Source organism: Anolis carolinensis, chromosome 1 (assembly GCF_035594765.1).
Source record: "Anolis carolinensis isolate JA03-04 chromosome 1, rAnoCar3.1.pri, whole genome shotgun sequence".
Classification (NCBI taxonomy): Eukaryota; Metazoa; Chordata; class Lepidosauria; order Squamata; family Dactyloidae; genus Anolis; species Anolis carolinensis.
The window spans coordinates 19,664,050-19,686,879 of NC_085841.1; the positions used below are offsets into that span (position 1 = coordinate 19,664,050).

A 22,830-nucleotide genomic window follows, 5' to 3' on the forward strand; every position below is an offset into this window, starting at 1 on the left:
TGCCATGCTTGGGAAAGGAGGGGGCTGTCATCTTCATCACCATTTTCTACCGCAGACCCCTTCCACGCGCAATGAACCTGTGCCCCCTCCACGAAAAAGAAAAAGACAAAAGGCCCCCGGACTCACAAGACTTCTCCCTCCGCATCCCGGAGCGCGCCTTCCCGCCTCGTGTCGTGCAAGTGCTGCTGGAGTAAGCCTGCACACGCAACACCCAGACACGTGTCCAAGAAAACCTCCCTTTTGCGGATCCTCCGCTTTTTTTCTTCCTTCCTCCCCACTCTGCAGGTATCCAAGCCCCTTCAGGAACGAGACTGGGATTGGCAACCGAGCTCTTGTTTGAAACAGTAAGAGATTAAAACCAATGAATGGCTGATCTTAGCTGCATGTTGCAGACCTTCCATGCCGGGTAATTGGAGACAGAGGATGCCAAGGGGTGGGCAGGGGCTTCCACCCCCTTTACTCCCCCCAAGATGGAGAAAATGGCCATGATCATGAGGAATTCTCCTGGCCGCCCTCAGCACCACCTGTCCCTCCTTCTCTCCCTTTGCTCCAAGGAAGAGGGAAATACAAAATCCCTGCCACCCATCCACCTCTCCATCCATCAGCCCGGCTGCAGCGCTGTCAAAGACATCCCTCTTCCTTTAAAGGCAGAAATGCAGAGCCTAAGACAATAATAACCGGGTTGCTGTGGGTTGCTGTGAGTTTTCTGGGCTGTATGGCCATTTCCCAGAAGCATTCTCTTCTGACGTTTTGCCCACATCTATGGCAGGCATCCTCAGAGGTTGTGAGGTTTGTTGGAAACCAGGCAAGTGGGGTTTATATATCTGTGGAATGAGGTCCAGGGTGGGAGAAAGAACCCTTGCCTGTCGGAGGCAAGTGTGGATGCTGCAATTAATCACATTGCAAAAGCCTTGCAGTTTCAAAGCCTGGCTGATTCCTGCCTGGGGGGAATCCTTTGTTGGGAGGTGTTAGTTGGCCCTAAATATTTCATGTCTGGAATTATCCCGTTTTCAGAGTGTTCATCTTTATTTGTGGTCCTGATGGTAGAATTTCTCCTACCCTGGACATTCTTCCACAGATATATCCACAGATATATAAGCCTCGCTTGCTTAGTTTCCAACATACCGGTACCTCCCAACCTCTGAGGATGCGTTTCCTAGATGTGGGCGAAACGTCAGGAGAGAATGCTTCTGGAACATAGCCAGTCAGCCCGGAAAACTCACAGCAACCCAGTGATTCCGGCTTCTACAACCACGAATAACCTCCCCCGCGGGGGTGGCTTTTTACCTCCTGGGTGGCAACAGGTCCCCGGGTGGCAGGAGTAAGAAGACTCGCACGAGCAGCAAAGCAGCGGCAGAAGGAAGAAGTTGCCGGGAAGTAAGTTGCCTTCTTGGCCAGCGCCAGGCAGGTAGGTAGCCACGGGGGGAGGGAGGGAGGAGGCGGGAAGGGCGGTGGGCGTGTTTGCGGAGAAAGGCCAAGGGCGGCGAGTCAGGGAGGGAATCAGGGAGGGGGCGCGGAGGCGGAAGAGCCGCTGCCTCGGCTGGACCAGGCGCCCAGCATCCTTCCTTCCTCCCTCCCTCCCCCTCGCCCTGCCAACGGGGACGATGCCTTGGAGCCAGTGCCCTCCCCCAAGCCCCTCACCTCGGCATGGCGCCCCTTCCTCTCTGGGCTCCCCTAGCCACAGGCCTGCAATGAATGGGTGCGTCCCCTTCTTTCTCCTCCTCCTCCTCGTCTGCGCGCCTCTCTCTGTGTGTGACTGAGAGAGCAAGAGGCAGCGATGGCTTCTCAGTCTCGCCCGGCAGGCAGGCAAGCAAGCAGGCGAGGCTCCCTCTCTCAATCTCTCTCTCTCGTGTCTCCCGCCTCCAGTCTTTCCTACCCCCCACTATCCGCTCACACTCTCTCGGAGAGCAGCTCGAGGCTCTGGGTTGAAGGGGGTGGGGGTGGGCAAGAGACCCCTATTTCCCCTCCCCGCCCCTGCCTCTCAAGTTAAACATGAGCCTACAATGTCATGCGGCGGCTCAAAAAAGCCAATGGGATCAATAGGAACCGAGTGCCTAGATCCAAGGAAGTCATGCTCCCCCTCTCTATTCCACACCTGGGATCACACTGTGTCCAATTCTGGGCACCACAATTGAATGGAGATGTTGACTCTAAGCTGGAATGTGTCCAGAGGAGGGCGACTCAAATGATCATGGTTCTGGAGAACAAGCCCCATAAGGAGCGGCTTAAAGAGAGGCCCCTATTTCCTCTCCCCGCCCCTGCCTCTCAAGTTAAACATGAGCCTACAATGTCATGCGGCGGCTCAAAAAAGCCAATGGGATCAATAGGAACCGAGTGCCTAGATCCAAGGAAGTCATGCTCCCCCTCTCTATTCCACACCTGGGATCACACTGTGTCCAATTCTGGGCACCACAATTGAATGGAGATGTTGACTCTAAGCTGGAATGTGTCCAGAGGAGGGCGACTCAAATGATCATGGTTCTGGAGAACAAGCCCCATAAGGAGCGGCTTAAAGAGAGGCCCCTATTTCCTCTCCCCGCCCCTGCCTCTCAAGTTAAACATGAGCCTACAATGTCATGCGGCGGCTCAAAAAAGCCAATGGGATCAATAGGAACCGAGTGCCTAGATCCAAGGAAGTCATGCTCCCCCTCTCTATTCCACACCTGGGATCACACTGTGTCCAATTCTGGGCACCACAATTGAATGGAGATGTTGACTCTAAGCTGGAATGTGTCCAGAGGAGGGCGACTCAAATGATCATGGTTCTGGAGAACAAGCCCCATAAGGAGCGGCTTAAAGAGAGGCCCCTATTTCCTCTCCCCGCCCCTGCCTCTCAAGTTAAACATGAGCCTACAATGTCATGCGGCGGCTCAAAAAAGCCAATGGGATCAATAGGAACCGAGTGCCTAGATCCAAGGAAGTCATGCTCCCCCTCTCTATTCCACACCTGGGATCACACTGCCCAATTCTGGGCACCACAATTGAATGGAGATGTTGACTCTAAGCTGGAATGTGTCCAGAGGAGGGCGTCTCAAATGATCATGGTTCTGGAGAACAAGCCCCATAAGGAGCGGCTTAAAGAACTGAAGCATGTTCAGCCTGCAGGAGAGAAGGCTGAGAGGTGGAGACATGATGAGGGAAGTCATAGTGAGAGGGTCTGCTTCCCTGGAGACTAGGAGTCAGGCTCGTAGCCAGGACTTTAATTCGGGAGGGGCTGGGATTTTGGTTCGGGAGGGGCTGAGTCTGGGTGAGAGAGGATCTGCCCTAGCAAACCTTTTGTATCATTATCCCCATACCCCCATGCATATGGGGTATATTGAGCATGGTGATCAGATCATGATATGAATAAATATAACAGTTTAAATAATAAATGTAAGGCCTTCTCACGGACCACCCTGAGAATTTCGGGGGGGGGGGGCTGAAGCCCCTCAAGCCTCCCCCCCTCCAGTTACATGCCTACTAGGAGTGGAACAAGGGCTTCAAACTACAGGGAAGGAGATCCCACCTGAACATTAGGAAGAGCTTCCTAAGTGTGAGAGCTGTTCAGCAGTGGAACTCTCTGCCTCGGAGTTTGGTGGAGGCTTTGAAACAGAGACTGGATGGCCATCTATGGAGGGCGGTGCATTGAATGCGATTTCCCTGCTTCTTGCCAGGGGGTTGGACTAGATGGCCCACGAGGTCTCTTCCAACTCTAGGATTCTGATTCCTCCCACGGATCCGAAGCCCCTCCTTGGCTTTGATGGACTTACCTGGAGACGGGCGCGCCCTGCCTGGCTGCTTCCTCCTCCTCCTCCTCCTCGGCTCCTCTCCTCTTCTTCCTCCTCCTCCTTCCTCGCCCCCCGCCGCCAAGGACTCACGGAGAGGCCGCTGTATCCGCTGCTGCTGCTGCTGCTCTGGGCGCCGCCAGCAGCCCTCCTTCCTCCTCGTCGTCCCCCGCCGACGCCTTGACCATATCTGGAAAGCGCCCCGCCAAGCCCCGGGCTTTCCACGGGCGGAGAGGGATTGAGAAAGAGAAAGAGAAGGAATCCCTCGCCTTCGCCGCCTCCTTCGGCCGCCCTTTCCGGCGTCTCCTTCTTCTCCTCTTCCTTGGACGCTGGATGGCGGAAGGGAGGCGGAAGGGCAGGCGGATTACTGTCGCGCCGCCGCCGCTGCCACCTGGGTTTGGGGCTTAAGGCTGGACGCGGCTCTGGTCACCGGGAGGGCAGGAGGCAGCGCTGGCTGGGGTTCCCTGCCTGTCTCTGTCTGTCTGTCTGGAGGAGGAAAGGAGGGCACGGCTGCTTCGCCCGGTGTTTCCCTCCGCCGCCGAGGAAATATCGCCCTCCTTGCTCCGCGTCTTCTTTCCTCCCCGCTTCAGAGACGAGGCGGCGGAGCGCCTCTGTCTGGCTTCCCTGCATCCAGGATCCTCCTCCTTCTCCCCGCCGTCGCCCCAGGCACGCGTCGGCCTGCCTCGCTCGCTCGCTCGCTCGCTTGCTTGCTTGTTTATTCTTCCCGCGGTGGAGCTAAGCCATGCCAAGGCAACATGGCACAAATAGGGACTGACTGAGCCAACCTAGAAGTCTCCACTCTGTGGTGCTTATTGTTGTTATTTTAAAACAGTGGTTCCCTACTATTTTTTTTATACCAGGGACCAACATTAGTACCAAAAGTGTTACGAATCAATTTTTGGTCAACTTTAGATTCAGTTTGGTTGGCACAGTGTGTTAAAGCACTGAGCTGCTGAACTTGCTGACCATAAGGTCGCAGGCTCGAATCTGGGGAGCGGAGTGAGTGCCCACTGTATGAGGAATACCCTGTTTCCCCGAAAGTAAGATATCCCCAAAAAATAAGATCTAGTAGAAGTTTTTCTGAATTGCTAAATATAAGGCCTCCCCCGAAAGTAAGACCTAGCAAAGTTTTTGTTTGGAAGCATGCCCAGCACCTGCCAAACAGAACACCAGAGTATGAAGAATTGGTAAATGTACATACCAGTTGTACATGGAAATAATGGTAGCAACAAGAAATTCTTGATAGGATTCACAGTTTGTCTGGTTATGCTGGTTTGTGATGACAACTACTGTACAGTATATAATACATGTTCATTTTTTTTTGTTCAACAATAAATGTGAATTCTTCATGGAAAAATAAGACATCCCCTGAAAATAATACCTAGCGTATCTTTGGGAACAAAAATTAATATAAGACACTATCTTATTTTTGGGGAAACACGGTATATTCACAACCTGTTAGGATTATGATAGCAATATGGTTAGATTGGAGCCCCAGTGGCGAAGTGCGTTAAAGCACTGAGCTGGAGACTGAAGGGTCCCAGGTTCAAACCCCGGGAGTGGCGTGAGCGGCCGCGGTTAGCTCCAGCTCCTGCCAACCTAGCAGTTCGAAAACATGCCAATGTGAGTAGATCAATAGGTATCACTCCAGCGGGAAGGTAACGGCGCTCCATGCAGTCATGCCGGCCACATGACCTTGGAGGTGTCTATGGACAACACCTGCTTTTCGGCTTAGAAATGGAGATGAGCACCAACCTCCAGAATCAGACATGACTGGACTTAACGTCAGGGGAAACCTTTACCTTTTACTATGGTTAGATAATGGAGCCCTGATGGCAAAGTGTGTTAAAGCACTGAGCTGCTGAACTTGCAGACCGAAAGGTCCCAGGTTCAAATCCCAGGAGCGGAGTGAGCGCCCGCTGTTGCTCCAGCTCCTACCAACCTAGCAGTTCAAAAACATGCAAATGTGAGTAGATCAATAGGTACCGCTCCGGCGGGAAGGTAACTGCGCTCCATTCAGTCATGTCGGCCACATGACCTTGGAGGTGTCTACAGACAACGCTGGCTGTTCGGCTTAGAAATGGAGATGAGACCAACCCCCAGAGTTAGACATGACTGGACTTAACGTCAGGAAACCTTTACTTTTACCCTTTTATGGTTAGATATTGGTGCAGAGTAGCAAAAACGTAGAAGACTAGGGGTTTATGTGAGCAGAGGTGAGAAAAAGCAAAATAGCCAGCCTCCCTTTCCCTTTAAAGAGTCATGCGCATAAAATAAGCATCAGAGACATCAAAAGTAAAATAGTAAACATATGTTTACTCACAATCATGTATGATGATGGTCATACAGGTAAAAACATCTTAGTTCCAAAAGAATACAGTTCAGGATACTACATATCTCTTAACAAAGAGGTAACATCAGCATGGCATGGCTGGATCAAGAAACAGGAATAAGCATGAATAGCCAAAGAGAGAAAGAACAAAAGGAAGTCTCTCCTTTTATGCCCCAAATTCTGAAGGCATATGTCACTTTCCTGTAAGTCTCCTATTTCCCACATTTCCCATTTCCCTAAAATAGTGCCATCAACTCTGGAATGCAGCTTTGGCTTCAAGTTACTAAGCAACAAACAAAACTAACTACATAAACCATCCCACATTGAAAATGCATGCATGATTGCTAGATAACCCAACATGCTGTTAGCCCCAGCTCCTGCCAACCTAGCAGTTCGAAAACATGCCAATGTGAGGAGATCAATAAGTACCGCTCTAGGGGGAAGGTAACGTTGCTCCATGCCGTCATGCCGGCCACATGACCTTGGAGGTGTCTATGGACAATGCCGACTCTTCAGCTTAGAAATGGAGATGAGCACCAACCACCAGAGTTGGACGCGACTGGACTTAATGTAGAGGAAAACCTTTACCTAACATTTACCTTGTTTATTTGGGGTGCAGATTCAGAAAATTGCATTGGATAGGCAACATCAGCTCTGGTTTCCTATGCAGAAAATATGCCATCCAGTAGTCACCATCAACTTACCCACAGAAAACCATAATTAATCATCTAGATCTGATGCCATTTATCCAATGCAGTTTTCTGATTCAGCTCCCCAAATAACCCCAGGAACAAGTCTTAACAACGAAGGCACCAAGGCGCCCCTGCTTCCAGGCACCACATGGAATGGCTCCTCTCAGGGAGGGAGGGAGGGAGGGAGGGAGGGAGGGAGGGAGGGGGAGAAGCAGCAGTCAGGAGGCTTGTTGGGTAGTCAGTCTCTCCCCTCCCAACATTCCCGTTGCCTCAGCACTATAAAAGGGTTTTGCAAGACCAGTCACTCTCGTTGCAACAGTGTAGTAACTGTGAGGTCGCGGACCATATTTCAGTTCTTGGGGACCACTTGTGGTCCACAGACCACAGGTTGGTGACCACTGTTTTAAAAGAACCACACATGTATGGATTCTTAGGGTGGTTTTGCCTTCTCACCTGAAGTTTGTGTTGCCACCTGCCTGGAACCTGGGATCTGCTGTCTGCATGCTGTAAGATCACAGCTTTCCAAACATGACACGTTGGTGACCCACGTTACTGACATGCAACACAGTCATTCAGTTTTACTAGCAAACTGGACATTAAACAGACCATAAGGAAATGAATGGGGACACAATGTATCTCACAATAGCCTTTCATACGTGTGTGTGTTTGTTTGAAATATATGATTTGTAAGATAATAATAATAATACACTTTTTCCTTGCTTAGTTTTTTCCAATATACGTCACAACCTCTGAGGATGCCTGCCATATATGTGGGCGAAAAGTCAGAAACATGGCCATACAGCCCGGAAAACACACAACAACTCTGTGATTATGGTTATGAAAGCTTTCAACAATGCAAATAATGCACTTTATTTATATTCCGCCCTTCTCCCCTAGGGGACTGAAAGCAGATGACAGTATTTACATACACAGGCAAACATTTAATGCCTTTACAATCACACATACAAAGAAACACACAAACAAAGGCAAAGGCTTCTCCTTTCATTTCTGGCTTGTGGAGGCAGTGCTCATCTCTGGCTCTGGGGAGGTGCTTTTCTCCATTTTCAAGCTGAGGAGCCTGCATTGTCACCTTCTGCTCATGTGGCCAGCAAGATTGCTTGGAGTGTCTCTATGCCTTTTCCCGCTAAAGCAGTACCTATTTATCTACTCACATTTGCATGTGTTCGAACTGATAGGTTGGTAGAAACTAGGGCTGACAGACAGGGGCTCACCCTGTCTTGCGGATTCAAACTGTCAACTTTCAGGTCAGCAGTTCAGCCAACCTTCAGGTCAGCAGCACAAGGGTTTAACCCATTGCACCACTGTGGCCCATATGAAATAACATGTTTGTTCGTTCAGTCACTTCTGACTCTTCATGACCTCATGGACCAGCCCATGCCAGAGCTCCCTGTCAGCCATCGTCGACCCCGGCTCCTTCAAGATCAAGCCAGTCATTTCAATGGCAACCCACCCCAGTATTTTTGTCATGAAAACGAAATGGATCAGTACAACCAGAGATGTGAAATAACATAATTTCCACAATTTCCCAAGGGGAAGATGCTACTAGTGCACCACACTAATCGTCACCTTTGCTGTGTAAAAATGCATGCAAGTTGGCATTGTTTCTTTCACACAGACTCAGTGGTTTCTTGTTACATTTGCATGACACACGTACACATGGCAGCCAACACACTGATGTGTTGTCATACAGAGTTTGGACAGCTCTGTTGTAGATCTTTTCTGGCTCCCATGCCCCTTGTAAATTAATGGCAAACCTATCACAGGGTTTCTCTTGGCAAAAATATTTTGCCTTTGCTTTCCTCTGAGGGTGAAAGAGTGTGCCTTGCCCAAGGTCACCCTGTGGGTTTCATGACCCAGCAAGGATTTGTATCCCGGTCTTCAGAGTCTGTCCAACATTCAAACTACATATCTATCAATCTATTATCCATCTATTTGTGGCTTTTGTACACAAATGATCAAGCACCCAAGGGAACGTTGTTCTGTTTTTCTAAAAAAAATAAGGATTAACCAAAATGGACAAAATTCGAATGGAGGTGAAAGTGAGACTTGGCAATTTCTGTATCCTTATAAGGTGGGTGTGAATGTTGTTTCAGTTTGTTGACTTCATCATAATTTAATGGCGGCGGGGGGGGGGGGGGGACATTGCAAAGAGTGGGAGAAAGAAAGCAGCATATGGAAAAGTTACTTTTTTGGCCTACGATTCCCAGAAGCTTGTATTCTGTTATTCTCCATATCAGTTTTTACTGAGTTTTACCTTTGCTGGATGTCTTCAAGGGCAGATTTCAAAAACCTGTTGGAGATATTCTCACTAAGGATTAATCCCATCCCACAGGGGTACAATTGACTACATGATTTATCAGGCTTCTCCGGATTCTTGTTCTTTATGCCCATGTTCATATGAAAAAAGTTCTTTCTCCTATTGCTCATGGCATTCTCTGAGTGGGCATGTGCATTTTTTACATACTGTATATATACATGCATTATAAAAATCCTCCCCCATTTCTGTTATGAGATAATGTATAACACACAGGGGTGGTGCAGCAGGTTAAACCACTAAGCTGCTGAACTTGCTGATAGGAAGGTCGGCTATTCGAATCCATGGATAGGGTGAGCTCCCATTGTTAGCTCCAACTTCTGCCAACCTAGCAGTTCAAAAACATGCAAATGTCAGTAGATCAGTAGATACTGCTTTGGTAGGAAGGTAACGGCGCTCCATGCAGACATGCCGGCCACATGACCTAGGAGGTGTCTACAGACAACGCCGGCTCTTCAGCTTCGAAATATAGATGAGCACCACCCCAAGAGTCGGACTCGACTAGACTTAATGTCAAGGGGAAACCTTTACCTTTACCTTACAACACATGTACAGAAATACAGGCACCACTTGGATCCACATTCTGAACTCTGGGCCCCAATTATGATAAATGGAGAAGCCAAAAAATGCAAGCAGCTATGCTGATCTATATCAGCAAACTAGTTCTAGCAGTTGTCATCTCTACCACAGGATAATGGATCTTACTTCAAGATTTTTCTCGCAGTGCCCTGAATTAATCTAAAACAGAGATAATTCAGAACAATATATTGTTGCTGGAGTAATTTGCTCTACTCTAAAGATTGTGGCCAAGCACAGAAGCCATAAGTCTCCTTGCATTGATCCAGTGATTCCTGATTTTACTACAACATAATATAATTACCTAGTATACTTATGTATAAGTCTAGAAATCTTAGTTAAATAATCAAGCTCAAAAATATGGACTAATGTGAGTACTGTACCTTAACTCTTATCAAAGAAAGAAGCCACCTTCTTCTCTGAGAAGAGTTGAGAAAGGCAAGATTTTAGTCTATCTTAGTAAATCCTAAAGAAGCACCAACAATGGTACTGCTTCTGGCTTTTCAGGATGCCTGGGTGGGGAAATGGTGGTGGCATCCCCTGAGTTGGCATTAGTTCTTCCCGTCTCAAAGGAATGGCTTTATTCTGGAGTCATATTAAAATCCATAATTTTGGTTCCCAAACATGCCCATGACTTAACATGAGATTGACTTCTATAAGGTCTCATCACTACCTAAATGAGACCACAAGAAATACTTAGCTTATGCTTTTTGCTGCAATGCTAAGAGGTGAGTTCAGTTTTGTACAAGTATATTGACTCCCCACTTCAATGCTAACTTGATATATTAATTTGAGTTAACTCCACATCTTATCCCATCCCTGACATACCAAGATGTATGGTGGTTCCCAACTATGGATCTTTAAAAGCCATTAGACTGTAAGTCCCAGAAACCTGAGCCAGTATGTGTCAGAGGCCCGAGTATTCCCCAAATCAAGGTTTTGGGAGCATTTTAGTCCCAACAGCATAAGATAATCCATGGTTAGAAGCTATGATTCAGCATCACAGCTAGGTTCCATTTTGGAAGGAACTTCAGAGATGTAATTTTGTTTGTCAGTTTAAAATATTTCACTTGCTTTTATTTTTTAACATAATATTCTTGCTTGAGGAAAACAAGAACAGTTTTTTCGGGTCTTAAGTTTGGGTAAGCTGAGTGGAATGATAACAAGAAAACTAGGAACCATAGGGACAGCTGGCCATTCTTATGCAAACACAAGTGAAAAATATTTGTCTCTTTTCTTCATAGATTCCCCACCTCAGGGAAGGGAAGGCCTGCTGCTTCACCAAGGGGACTGAAACTTAATCTTCCTTCAATCTCACTCTCTGAAGAGAAAACAGGATAAACAGAGGGAAACAAAAGTGACTGAGTCCTAATAGGATTTTGTGCTTTGTTTAAGCCTTGCCCGTATATATATGGCCTGGGACTAAAATAAATGGATGACAAGGCCAGAAATTCAAATGAGATCCACGGTGTGATCCATGCACACACTTTGTACACATTGCCGGATTTACTATTGTTGCCACAGAAGTTCCCAATAGTGTTTCACTTCAAATTGCTTTCTGTCTGCCTGTACCCATTACAGAGGGAAAAAGCAATGCCCTCTTGGCCTGTTTCATAATATACATGAGGGAATGTTTCTTCTTCATTGTCCTATAAACATCTAACTACAAATACCCTTCAGGGGCCCTTTTTCCACCTTGTACATACGCTGCTGACATTAATTGGGTAACAGTGCTGTCACCCAATTAAATACTTTTTCACTGCATAAGTGTTCATCAATTAAGCAAGTGATTGAGAGCTAAATCTCATTCTTAGTTTCAACTAGAATCAACCCGTTTAATGAATGGGACTTACATTAATGTTTACTGATTGCATTCTTAATGACTGAATAGACCTACTGTAGCTGGCACTAAGAATTAGCCCTAAATTATATGAATCCCTATATTTATTTATTTACCGAGTCCCCTCGGGGAGAAGGGCGGGGTATAAATGCATGTAATAAATAAATAAAAAAAATATTTATTCCTTGCTTTTCTCACTCTGATAGGTACTCAGAGCTGCTCACATATATATAGGTAACAATTCATTGCCACACAAACATACATTCAGCAAATAAACATATACATTAAACCCAACCATATGCCATATAATATATATTATGGAGGAAGACACAAATAAGGAGAATGCACCTATGTCAGGGACAACTAGAAGAAGTTTCCTTTAAGTATAAGAGGCAAGGGAGACGTCTCTTTTAATATGTTTATATGCCATATTAAGCCAGCAAGATGTAGTGGCTTGAATGTTGGGAGACCAGGGTTCAAATCTCTGCTTGGCAGTGGAAACTATCTGGGAGCTCTTGAGAAAGTCACACTCTCTCAGCCTCAGATGAAGGCAATGGCAAACCTCTTCTGAACCAATCTTGTCCTCTGGTAAGTTTGTCGCAAGATCAACTTCAAGACACATAAAAACAGGAACATATATATGTGTGTGGAAGCCAGCCCTGAATGCACCTAACTCATTGACAATAATGGCGCTTGAAAGATCACATCTCTATACAGGTGGCACCCCAAAATTAAGGCAGAAAGTCACAAGGACAACCATCCACTGAATAAATCTTGTCAAGAAAATTCCCTAAGTCAGAAGGCACACAACAACAAACTGTGTGCACCTTATGCACCCATCTGAATGCACACACACACACATAAGCTGTAGTTTCTTTCATAAGATACACATATCAACAGGACTGAAGTAGATTTCTTCCTGCATGTCACATGTGTGATAGTTGCATCTCCCACATATTCTCAGGCAGCACGCACATACATCAATAGTTCAATGACACGCTGAGTTTTTGTTACATGCATTTTAATTGCTTGCATCCTTCATTTCCTTTTGCCCTCACATCACAGAGAAAAAGACACCCACGTTTCACAACCAGCTCTATAATCTTATGAAAATTAGAAGATTATCGTTATTTTATTTCCAGTACTTGCCTAGATAACTTGTTTTTAAAGTGGCAGTATGATATACACTTACCTAAGAACAGGAATCACTGCATAAATATAACCTCTGAGTAGATAAGTTGAGCTCACATTGCAGGTTATTCAATATAGAAGTGTGCGGTGTTATTCTGTGCTCTTCCAATGCAGAACTGAGCTGGGAGCACAAGTGTAGCAGTATTTGGACAGCAGGTTGATTGTTTTTTCTTTCTTTCTTTTACTGTCAGGAATTTCTCCACATTAGACCAACTCCCGGAGCTATACTTCTTCATCATTTTGAACCTAATGGCCCTGGATTCCTACATAAAGATTTTCTTAAGCAAGCGTACATACTGGCCAAATCATGTATAGCATATAATTGGAAGTCTCCAAAGCAACCAGCTAAACAGTAGTGGACTGATCACATTTCAGATACTATAATTATGTAAAACCCAGCAAGTGCCTTGAGCAAGGAACCCTGACTTTAAAACATATTGCGACACCAATTTTTTCCATTTATTTCTTACGTGGGAAGCCCTTCAAACCCCTGATCAAATTTTCAAGAAAGACAAAACATGTAATTTTAATCAAAAGGTTATTTTATCTCTCAAATGTTAATTTTTTACAGGCATTGTTGTGTTTTTCTGTCTCCATTCTAAATTTTCTCCTAAAATAAAATAAAATAAAATTCAAGTACATTAAATGACTTGTTCAAAAGTGATATATCCCATACAGCAGGTACTATAAATCAATCCTGCAAAGATGGAATCTTGCAATTATTTTCATCCCTACCTCAAGCCGTTAGAATACAATTTTCAGAAAATTCACAAAAAAACCAGAACATCAGTTGTTGCATGCATACATGTATGAATCGATTTTTTTTTTTTTGTAAATCACTGTTAGGTGCCTATGCAGAGCTTAGAAAAAGTAGACTGAAAAATTTGTCTACTTTTCTAATGGCTATCAGAGGGAGAGAATGTGAGACGTATATCAATGGCCATGCTGGTAGGCAGATTATGGGATTAGTATTCCCCCCCCCCCCCCCCCCAAAAAAAAAGAAACTCTCCAAGATATTGGAAGTGGGACAATTAAGAGCAGGCCTTCACAACCTATGGCTCTCCAGGCATTTGGGGCTCAATTTCCAGAAGTCCAATGGTCAGGAATTTTGGGAGCTGAAGTCCATAACACCTGGAGGGTCACAGGTTGTGCAGGCCTGATCACTGGTAAAATACAATGCAGGTTATTTTGGAACAAGGCCTTAGTTTACTGTTTCCACATTGGAAGTTGGGGTGGCGAATGAAGCCCATCCTCAGCAGAAGATCTAGGTAGAAAGCTCCATGGAACACCCTGTGCCATGGTTGCCTAGGTTGTCTCACAGTTGTCTCACAGTTGACAAGCTGGAAAGCGTACAGAGGAGGGCAACTAAAATGATCAAGGGTCTGGAGAACAAGCCCTATGAGGAGCGGCTTAAAGAACTAGGCATGTTTAGGCTGCAGAAGAGAAGGCTGAGAGGAGACATGATAGCCATGTACAAATATGTGAGGGGAAGTCATAGGGAGGAGGGAGCAAGCTTGTTTTCTGCTGCCCTGCAGACTAGGACACGGAACAATGGCTTCAAACTACAGGAAAGGAGATTCCACCTGAACATCAGGAAGAACTTCCTCACTGTGAGGGCTGTTCGGCAGTGGAACTCTCTCCCCCGGACTATGGTGGAGGCTCCTTCTTTGGAGGCTTTTAAGCAGAGGCTGGATGGCCATCTGTCGGGGTGCTTTGAATGCGATTTCCTGCTTCTTGGCAGGGGGTTGGACTGGATGGCCCATGAGGTCTCTTCCAACTCTACTATTCTATGATTCTATGATTCTAGGCCCAGCAGCTGAAGAATGGCCCTTACTCCATCCCAAGGACCACTTCTGTGTCTCAAAGGGAGAGAAAAACAGGCACAGCTCCGTAATGCCTTGACTCAGATGCAGATGAAAGGCCCTGCATTTACTCCAACTGCCACTGCCTCTGTCTTGAGTGACAGAAGATCAGGAAGACACAGCTCCATTGAGTCTAGGCCCAGCATGAAGAACGATCCTCCCTCTATCCCAACTGCTATTATTATTATTATTATTATTATTATTATTATTATTATTATTTGAAACGCAACAAGATGAGTCCACAGCAGACACTCTGCTGGCTGTTGGACTGGATCACACGTCGGACACTTCCCAAGTGTCTAGGACTGTGTGATGTATCGGCGAATAATGCGTGCAGATCCCAGTAAGGTGGCCTTCTGCAGCTGGCAGGTGGTAATTTTGTCAGCACCGATTGTGTTTAAGTGCAGGCCAAGGTCTTTAGACACTGCACACAGTGTGCCGATCACCACTGGGACCACCTTGATTGGCTTGTGCTAGAGTCTTTGCAATTCGATCTTTAAATCCTCATATTGTGTCAGGTTTTCCAGTTGTTTCTCTTCAATCCTGCTGTCACCTGGGATTGCAACATCGACAATCCATACTTTGTTTTTTAATACGATTGTGAGGTCAGGAGTATTGTGCTCCAAAACCCTGTCTGTCTGATTTTGGATGTCCCAGAGAAGCTTGACATGTTCATTCTCTGTAACTTTTTCTGGCTTGTGATCCCACCAGTTCTTTGTCGCAGGCAGATAGTATTTGTGGCACAAGTTCCAATGAATCATCTGAGCAACGGTGTTATGCCTCTGCTTGTAGTCTGTGCAATCTTCCTGCAGCAGCTGAGGATGTGATCTATTGTTTCATCTGCTTCCTTGCAGAGTCTATATTTGGGATCTGTCATTGACTTTTCAATTTTGGCTTTGATGGCATTGGTTCTAATGGCTTGTTCTTGGGCTGCCAGAATCAGGCCCTCCGTCTCCTTTTTCAAAGTTTGTCACGACCCAGGCTACAGAGCACCAATAACCATACGCAGAAGCCAGAATCTATCTAATATCTTTATTAAGGAAATATATAAAGTTAGTAAAAGCAAATGTAAAAGATAGTCCAGAAGCAGACCTTTCAGGAAAGGTCAAAATTAGTCCAATGAAATAATGTCCAATATGAAATATTAAGGTCCAAAGTTGTAATCCAATAACCGAAACACTCACTTTGCCAAGCAAAGCGAGGGGAGATGACAAGGTCCTTTAGTCCATAAAACTTGAGCGTGGCTAGGAAATAACTTGATCTTGAACGTGGAACAAGGTAACTAAGAACAAGAACAAGGTCCGTGGAATAACTTGATAAATCCGTGGAACAAGGCAAGGATTGATCCTGGGAAACTAGGCAAAGTCCGTGGATAAACAAGGCTGGAAAGCAAGGCGAAGGCTGGATAGCAAGGCAAGGCTTGAGCAGGAGCGAGGCTTGAACCGGAGCGCGCTGTCCAGACACAACTCGCTCCGTAGGCTGACGAATTGACTCCGCGAAGTTGCTACGCGGGCAAAACACCTATATAGAGTCCAACTTTCTCACCAAAGCGGTTCTCTGGGAATCAGAAACGAAAGCTAAACTCTGAGACCAGATGTTAAACTCCTTAAAGATTCTCACGAGAACCAGTGTTAATTGGCAACATTCTTAGCTGCTATCCTCGCACTCCTGCGCGAAGCTGAATCCAAACTTCTCTGTTGTTTACAAAACTCCCGGCGCAAGAACACGGGAGAAGTAGGCTCTGGGGTTGTTTGACATACTTCTGGGGCACAACTTTCTTGCAGGTGCAAGGTTCCCAGATCTGCCTGGGAAAGATCTGGCTGAGAGGAAACCAGTTCAGACTGGGAAGGTAAAAAACCCAAGTTTTCATCTTCATCAGGAATTACAATGTCCTGAGCAGGACTACAAGGCCCATGGTTCATCACACTATCCCCCTCCTCAAGGCCCCTCCCAAACTGGGGCCCTCTCCCCGAGGCGCGAGGTCGCGGTTTGGTGGGATAGGTCAGATGAAAGCGACGGGTTAGATCAGGAGCATGGACTGTGGAGGCGTCTTCCCAAGAGCGTTCCTCAGGCCCAAAACCCACCCAGTCAATGAGATATTGTAGGCGGCGGCGATGAAAGCGAGAATCCAAAATGTCCTCAACCTCGAACTCCTCCTCCCCATTCATCAAAACAGGAGGGGGGGCCGGTTGGTCTGTATCAGGACGCACACCATCCGCCGGAAGGAGCAGGGAACGGTGAAACACTGGATGGATGCGCATTGAACGCGGAAGTTGGAGTTTGAAAGTCACGGGGTTTAATTGCGCCACCACTGGATAGGGGCCGATGAAACGGGCATCTAACTTCCGGCAAGGGCGGTGGGAGGGCAGAAAGCGAGTGGACAGAAAAACCCGATCTCCTACCTTGATTTCAGGGCCCGGCTGGCGGTGTTTGTCAGCGTGGCGTTTATAGTCCTCTTTGGCTTGGTCCAGTTGCTGGAGCAAAAGTTGTTGCACCGCTGTGAGTTCCTGCAGCCAATCCTCTGCTGCGGGAACTTCTGAAGTTTCAATGACAGGGGGAAAGAAACGTGGATGGAAGCCGTAGTTTGCAAAGAACGGCGTTTCTTTTGTAGAAGCTTGAACTCCATTATTGTAGGCAAACTCAGACAGTGGTAACAGAGAAGCCCAATTGTCCTGTTGGTAGTTTACATAACAGCGAAGATACTGCTCCAAAGTGGCATTGGTGCGCTCCGTTTGCCCATCTGTTTGGGGATGATGAGCTGAAGATAAGCGAGAGTCTATGCCCAGTAGTTTTTGTAGTGCCTTCCAAAAACGAGAGGTGAATTGAGATCCACGGTCTGTGACTAAACTCTTGGGCAATCCATGTAGTCTGAAAACATGCTGAAGAAATAGATCCGCAGTTTCTTTGGCCGTGGGGAGGCCTTCGCAGGGAATGAAATGGGCTAACTTGGTGAAAAGGTCCACCACCACTAAGATCGTGGTGAATCCACAGGAAGGTGGTAGGTCAGTGATGAAATCCGCGGAAATTATTTCCCATGGGCGAGATGGGGTAGGAAGGGGGTGTAAAAGCCCTGAGGGCTTTTCCCTTCGTATCTTGGAGCGCTGGCATACTGGGCAGGTGTTGACATATTTTTCTACATCCTTGCGGATCTTGGGCCACCAAAAATCCCTTAGGATCAAATGCATAGTTTTAAATAGTCCGAAGTGTCCTGCTGGTTTGCAGTCATGACACAGGCGAAGCGCTTTTTCCCTGCCCGGTCCGGGTGGGATATAAACATGATTTCTATAGCAGAGCAGCCCATCTTTAAGCGAAAAGGGAAAATGCAGACCTTGGCGAAGTTGGTCCTGCGCCCAGGCATCTGCTTGCTGACTAGCCCTGATTTCTTGAGCACAGATGGGTCCTGGAGTAGGGGAAGTTGAACCAATGGGAATGGATTTGGTGTTCCCCACCGTGAGCGTGGCAAAGTTCTCGGGTTGTAGCAGTTGGGATTCAAAGGTCTCCTTGCGTCCTGCAGCGTATTCCGGTTTACGTGACAGGGCGTCTGCTTGCTTGGTTTGGGCTGGGGTCACATAATGGATCTGGAAGTTGAAACGTTCAAAGAATAAAGCCCAACGTTGCTGCCTCTGGTTTAGTTTGCGGGCAGTTCTTAGGTGTTCTAGATTACGATGATCAGTGTGGACTTCAATGGGAAATTTGGCCCCTTCTAGCCAATGTCTCCAAGTTTCAAAAGCTGCCTTTATGGCCAGTAGTTCTTTTTCCCAAATGGTATAATTTTTCTCTGGTGTGGTTAGTTGACGGGAGTAAAAGGCACAGGGATGAAGGTGGTCTCCCACCGGTTGTAAGAGTACAGCCCCAATTGCCACATCCGAGGCGTCCGCTTGCACAACAAAAGGGGTTCCAGGATCTGGGTGCTGTAGAATTGGCTGGGACGTGAATAATTTCTTTAGTTGCTGGAACCCTTTCTCTGCTTGATCAGTCCAGCGGAAGGGCTGTTTTCCACGGATGCAGCTAGTGATTGGGTCAGACCAGTGGGCAAAATCTGGAATGAACTTGCGGTAATAATTCGCGAACCCCAAGAAACGCTGCACCTCTTTCTTGTTAGTTGGCGCCCGCCAGTCCAATACTGCTGAAACCTTGGCTGGATCCATGGAGAGCCCTAAAGGCGAGATGCGGTAACCAAGGAAATCTACCTCTTGTAGATCAAAGGCGCATTTTTCCAGTTTGGCATAAAGTCCATGATCCCGCAATCGTTGTAACACCATTTTGACGTGGTTCTCATGTTCTGATTGTGATCTAGAAAACACCAAAAAATCGTCCAGGTAGATTATCAAGAACCTGTCCAGATAGTCCTGAAAAATGTCATTGACAAAATGCTGGAACGTTGCGGGGGCTCCGCATAAACCGAAATTCATAACTCGGGACTCGAATAATCCGAATTTGGTCTGGAAGGCGGTCTTCCACTCGTCCCCTTCCCTGATGCGAACTAAGTTGTAAGCCCCCCGAAGATCCAGCTTGGTGTAAACCTTGGCTCCTCGAAGCCGATCCAGTAGATCCGAGATTAAGGGCAGGGGATAGCTGTTCCGCTTGGTGATATTGTTCAATGCTCTGTAGTCCACCACCAATCGTAGTTCCCCTGACTTCTTCTTCACAAACATCACTGGAGAGGCGGCTGGGGATTGAGAGGGTCTGATGAATCCCTTGCGAAGGTTTGTCTCTAGGAATTCCCTGAGAGCTTCTTGCTCTGGTTCAGTCAGGGAGTAGAGATGCCCTCGCGGGATCGGGGCCCCCTCCACCAAGTCAATGGCACAGTCATAAGGTCTATGTGGGGGTAATTTCTCGGCTTCTTTCTCATTGAATACATCCCAATACTCGGAGTACTTCTTTGGCAAGGTGATGATGGGCTCGGTGTCTGTGGCATGGCATACCTTGGCTACGAGGCAATGGTTTTGGCAGTACGGTGAAGCAAACTGCAGTTCTCTGTTGGACCAGGAGATGTTAGGGTCGTGGAGAGTCAGCCATGGAATTCCCAAAATCACAGGGAAATGGGGAACCTCGGTAACAAAGAAGGAAATCTCTTCCATATGTTCTCTTATCCACATCCTGGTGGGTTCCGACCATTGACTTACGGGGCCCGTCTTGAGGGGGCGGCCGTCTATGGCTTGCACCACACGGGCATTCTTGAAATCATGATATTGTAATCCCAGAGAGTCGGCATACTCTCTATCAATGAAGTTGTTGGTAGCCCCAGAGTCTATCATGGCGTGGATCATGACGGGTCCCCTTTTTGCTGACCATAATGTGACCACGAGAAGGAACAGGACCCCGGTTGGCGGCTCTTGAATGGATTTTTTGACCGGGTTGGCGAGCCTCTCTACACCCGGTCGTTGGCTTCCCCCGCCGGCTGTGTGCCAGTCGGCTCAGACGTCTTCGTCTCCGTGGAGGACGCCGCCGCAAGCCGGGCGGCAGGCTTCCCCTTGGCTGGGCACTCTCTGGCGAAGTGGCCCCCGTTCCCGCAGTACCAACAGAGGTTTAAGCGTTGACGACGGGCCTTCTCGGCGGCGTCTAGTCTGGGACGCACATTGCCCAACTGCATCGGCACCTCCTCGCCTCCTCTGGGGTATGGGGTTGGCGGTGGGGGTCTCCACGCTGGACGTGGCTGAACGCTGGCGGGAGCGGGGGGTTTTGCCCCGGCTCTACTGCCCTGGCCTCGAACCCACTGTTTCCTGTTGGCAATCATGACTTCAGCCCGTAAACATTGATCAATGAGTGCCTCGAGGGTCTGGGGAGGATCCACCTTGGAGATTTCTTCCAGCATTTCAATGTTGAGACCCTCCCGGAATTGTCCTCTGAGGGCTACATCGTTCCAGCCGGTGTTGTGGGCCAGCACTCGGAACTCGGCTATATACTGAGACATAGGTCTGTCTCCTTGGAAAAGGCGACGGAGTTTGTGGCCGGCTGCCTCCAAATTGTCCTCGATTCCCCAAGTCTCCTTGAGGTGGTCCAAGAAATGTTGCGCTGATCTTAGGTGTGGAGAGGCTTGGTCGAACAGTGCCGTCGCCCAGTTGGCCGCTGGCCCGTCTAGAAGACTGTAAACCCATGCCACTTTGATGTCTTCTTGGGGAAACTCGGCATCACGGGCCTCTAGATAAGCTTGACATTGGCGACGGAAAACATGAACCTTGGAAGCTTCTCCAGTAAACTTGGTAGGCAACGCCATGGCCGGGAGGCGGATTCCGCGCTCCCGCAAGCCCTTTATTTCTCCATCCTGGGCGTTGAGTCTGTCGCGGATGCGATCCACTTCGTCCTTGCTGATGGTGTAGCTCAGTGGCTGCCCCCCGGGTACGGTTCCGGTAGACATTCTGGCCAAGGTTAATTGGTGCTTAGGGCGGCGGAGTCAAACTGTCACGACCCAGGCTACAGAGCACCAATAACCATACGCAGAAGCCAGAATCTATCTAATATCTTTATTAAGGAAATATATAAAGTTAGTAAAAGCAAATGTAAAAGATAGTCCAGAAGCAGACCTTTCAGGAAAGGTCAAAATTAGTCCAATGAAATAATGTCCAATATGAAATATTAAGGTCCAAAGTTGTAATCCAATAACCGAAACACTCACTTTGCCAAGCAAAGCGAGGGGAGATGACAAGGTCCTTTAGTCCATAAAACTTGAGCGTGGCTAGGAAATAACTTGATCTTGAACGTGGAACAAGGTAACTAAGAACAAGAACAAGGTCCGTGGAATAACTTGATAAATCCGTGGAACAAGGCAAGGATTGATCCTGGGAAACTAGGCAAAGTCCGTGGATAAACAAGGCTGGAAAGCAAGGCGAAGGCTGGATAGCAAGGCAAGGCTTGAGCAGGAGCGAGGCTTGAACCGGAGCGCGCTGTCCAGACACAACTCGCTCCGTAGGCTGACGAATTGACTCCGCGAAGTTGCTACGCGGGCAAAACACCTATATAGAGTCCAACTTTCTCACCAAAGCGGTTCTCTGGGAATCAGAAACGAAAGCTAAACTCTGAGACCAGATGTTAAACTCCTTAAAGATTCTCACGAGAACCAGTGTTAATTGGCAACATTCTTAGCTGCTATCCTCGCACTCCTGCGCGAAGCTGAATCCAAACTTCTCTGTTGTTTACAAAACTCCCGGCGCAAGAACACGGGAGAAGTAGGCTCTGGGGTTGTTTGACATACTTCTGGGGCACAACTTTCTTGCAGGTGCAAGGTTCCCAGATCTGCCTGGGAAAGATCTGGCTGAGAGGAAACCAGTTCAGACTGGGAAGGTAAAAAACCCAAGTTTTCATCTTCATCAGGAATTACAATGTCCTGAGCAGGACTACAAGGCCCATGGTTCATCACAAAGTTCCATTTGTGAGCCACAGCCATGTTTATTTATTTATTTATTTATTATTATTATTATTAATAATAATAATAATTTGATTTCTTACCCACCCCTCCTCATGGCTCGAAGCAGGTTACAAAACAATTAAAATACATAAGCACAGCAAAAACACACACTAAAATGTACCTCCATAAAAGTTACACACCAAAATGTATCTTTACTAAAATACATACTAAAACACACAAACAGAGATCAAACAAAGGACACTTAAAATTCATGTTTAAAGACTGTCTGGGTAGGCCTGCCGGAACAGATAGGTCTTTACATGGTTTTTAAATTTTGACAGCTCATTTAGCTGTCGGAATTCTTCCAGCAGATTGTTCCACAATCGTAGGGCAGTCAATGAAAAGGTCCTTTGGGTGCTAGTTGCCAGACAAGTTCTAAAGAAAGAGCTATTGCTGTGGCTTCTAGGGAAAGTGAAGAACTGCTCCACTGAGCCTAGAGCCAATCAATGTAGAAAGGCCCTCATTTATCCCAGCTGCCATTTCAGTGGCTCTAGAGGGAGAGAAAAACAGGCAGGCACAGCACATGATGCCTCGGCCCAGAAGCAGATGAAAGGCACTCTCTCCATCCTGACTGCCACTGCTCTGGCCTTGAGGGACACAACAGGCAGGCACAGCTCCATGGAGCCTACACTCATCACTTAATGAAGGGCCCTCCCTTTAACTGAAGTGTCATTGCTGTAGCTCCTAGAAGGAGAGAACAGCAGACAGGCACAGCTTCATGGTGCCTAGACCCAGTCACTAAGGAGAAGCCCTCTATCCACCCCTGACAATGTCTTGGCCTCTGAATGAAAGAAGAGCAGTCAGGATCTGCTGGACTTCATATCCTCTCCCAC

General features: G+C 47.3%; 1 protein-coding gene and 1 long non-coding RNA gene across 11 annotated transcripts in view; one reads left to right on the forward strand and one right to left on the reverse strand.

Annotated features, from left to right (window-relative positions):
- Window positions 1–22,830, reverse strand: part of slc8a1 (solute carrier family 8 member A1) — a 407,191-nt gene that overhangs the window by 347,992 nt on the left and 36,369 nt on the right. The window contains exon 1 of one of the 10 annotated variants that reach the window (XM_062968919.1): window positions 12,732–13,066. The exons of 6 other annotated variants lie outside the window; for them this stretch is intronic. The gene's annotated coding sequence lies outside the window, so the exon portion shown is untranslated. Of the gene's footprint in view, window positions 1–1,287; window positions 1,410–1,641; window positions 2,971–3,749; window positions 4,410–12,731; window positions 13,067–22,830 lie in introns of those variants that run through there. 3 more of the 10 variants (XM_003216106.4, XM_062968918.1, XM_062968920.1) reach the window with 3 other exon arrangements.
- LOC134295680 (uncharacterized) lies at window positions 1,269–11,726 on the forward strand. The gene is made up of 2 exons (XR_010002300.1): window positions 1,269–1,408; window positions 10,944–11,726. It is a non-coding gene; the product is annotated as an uncharacterized LOC134295680 (long non-coding RNA).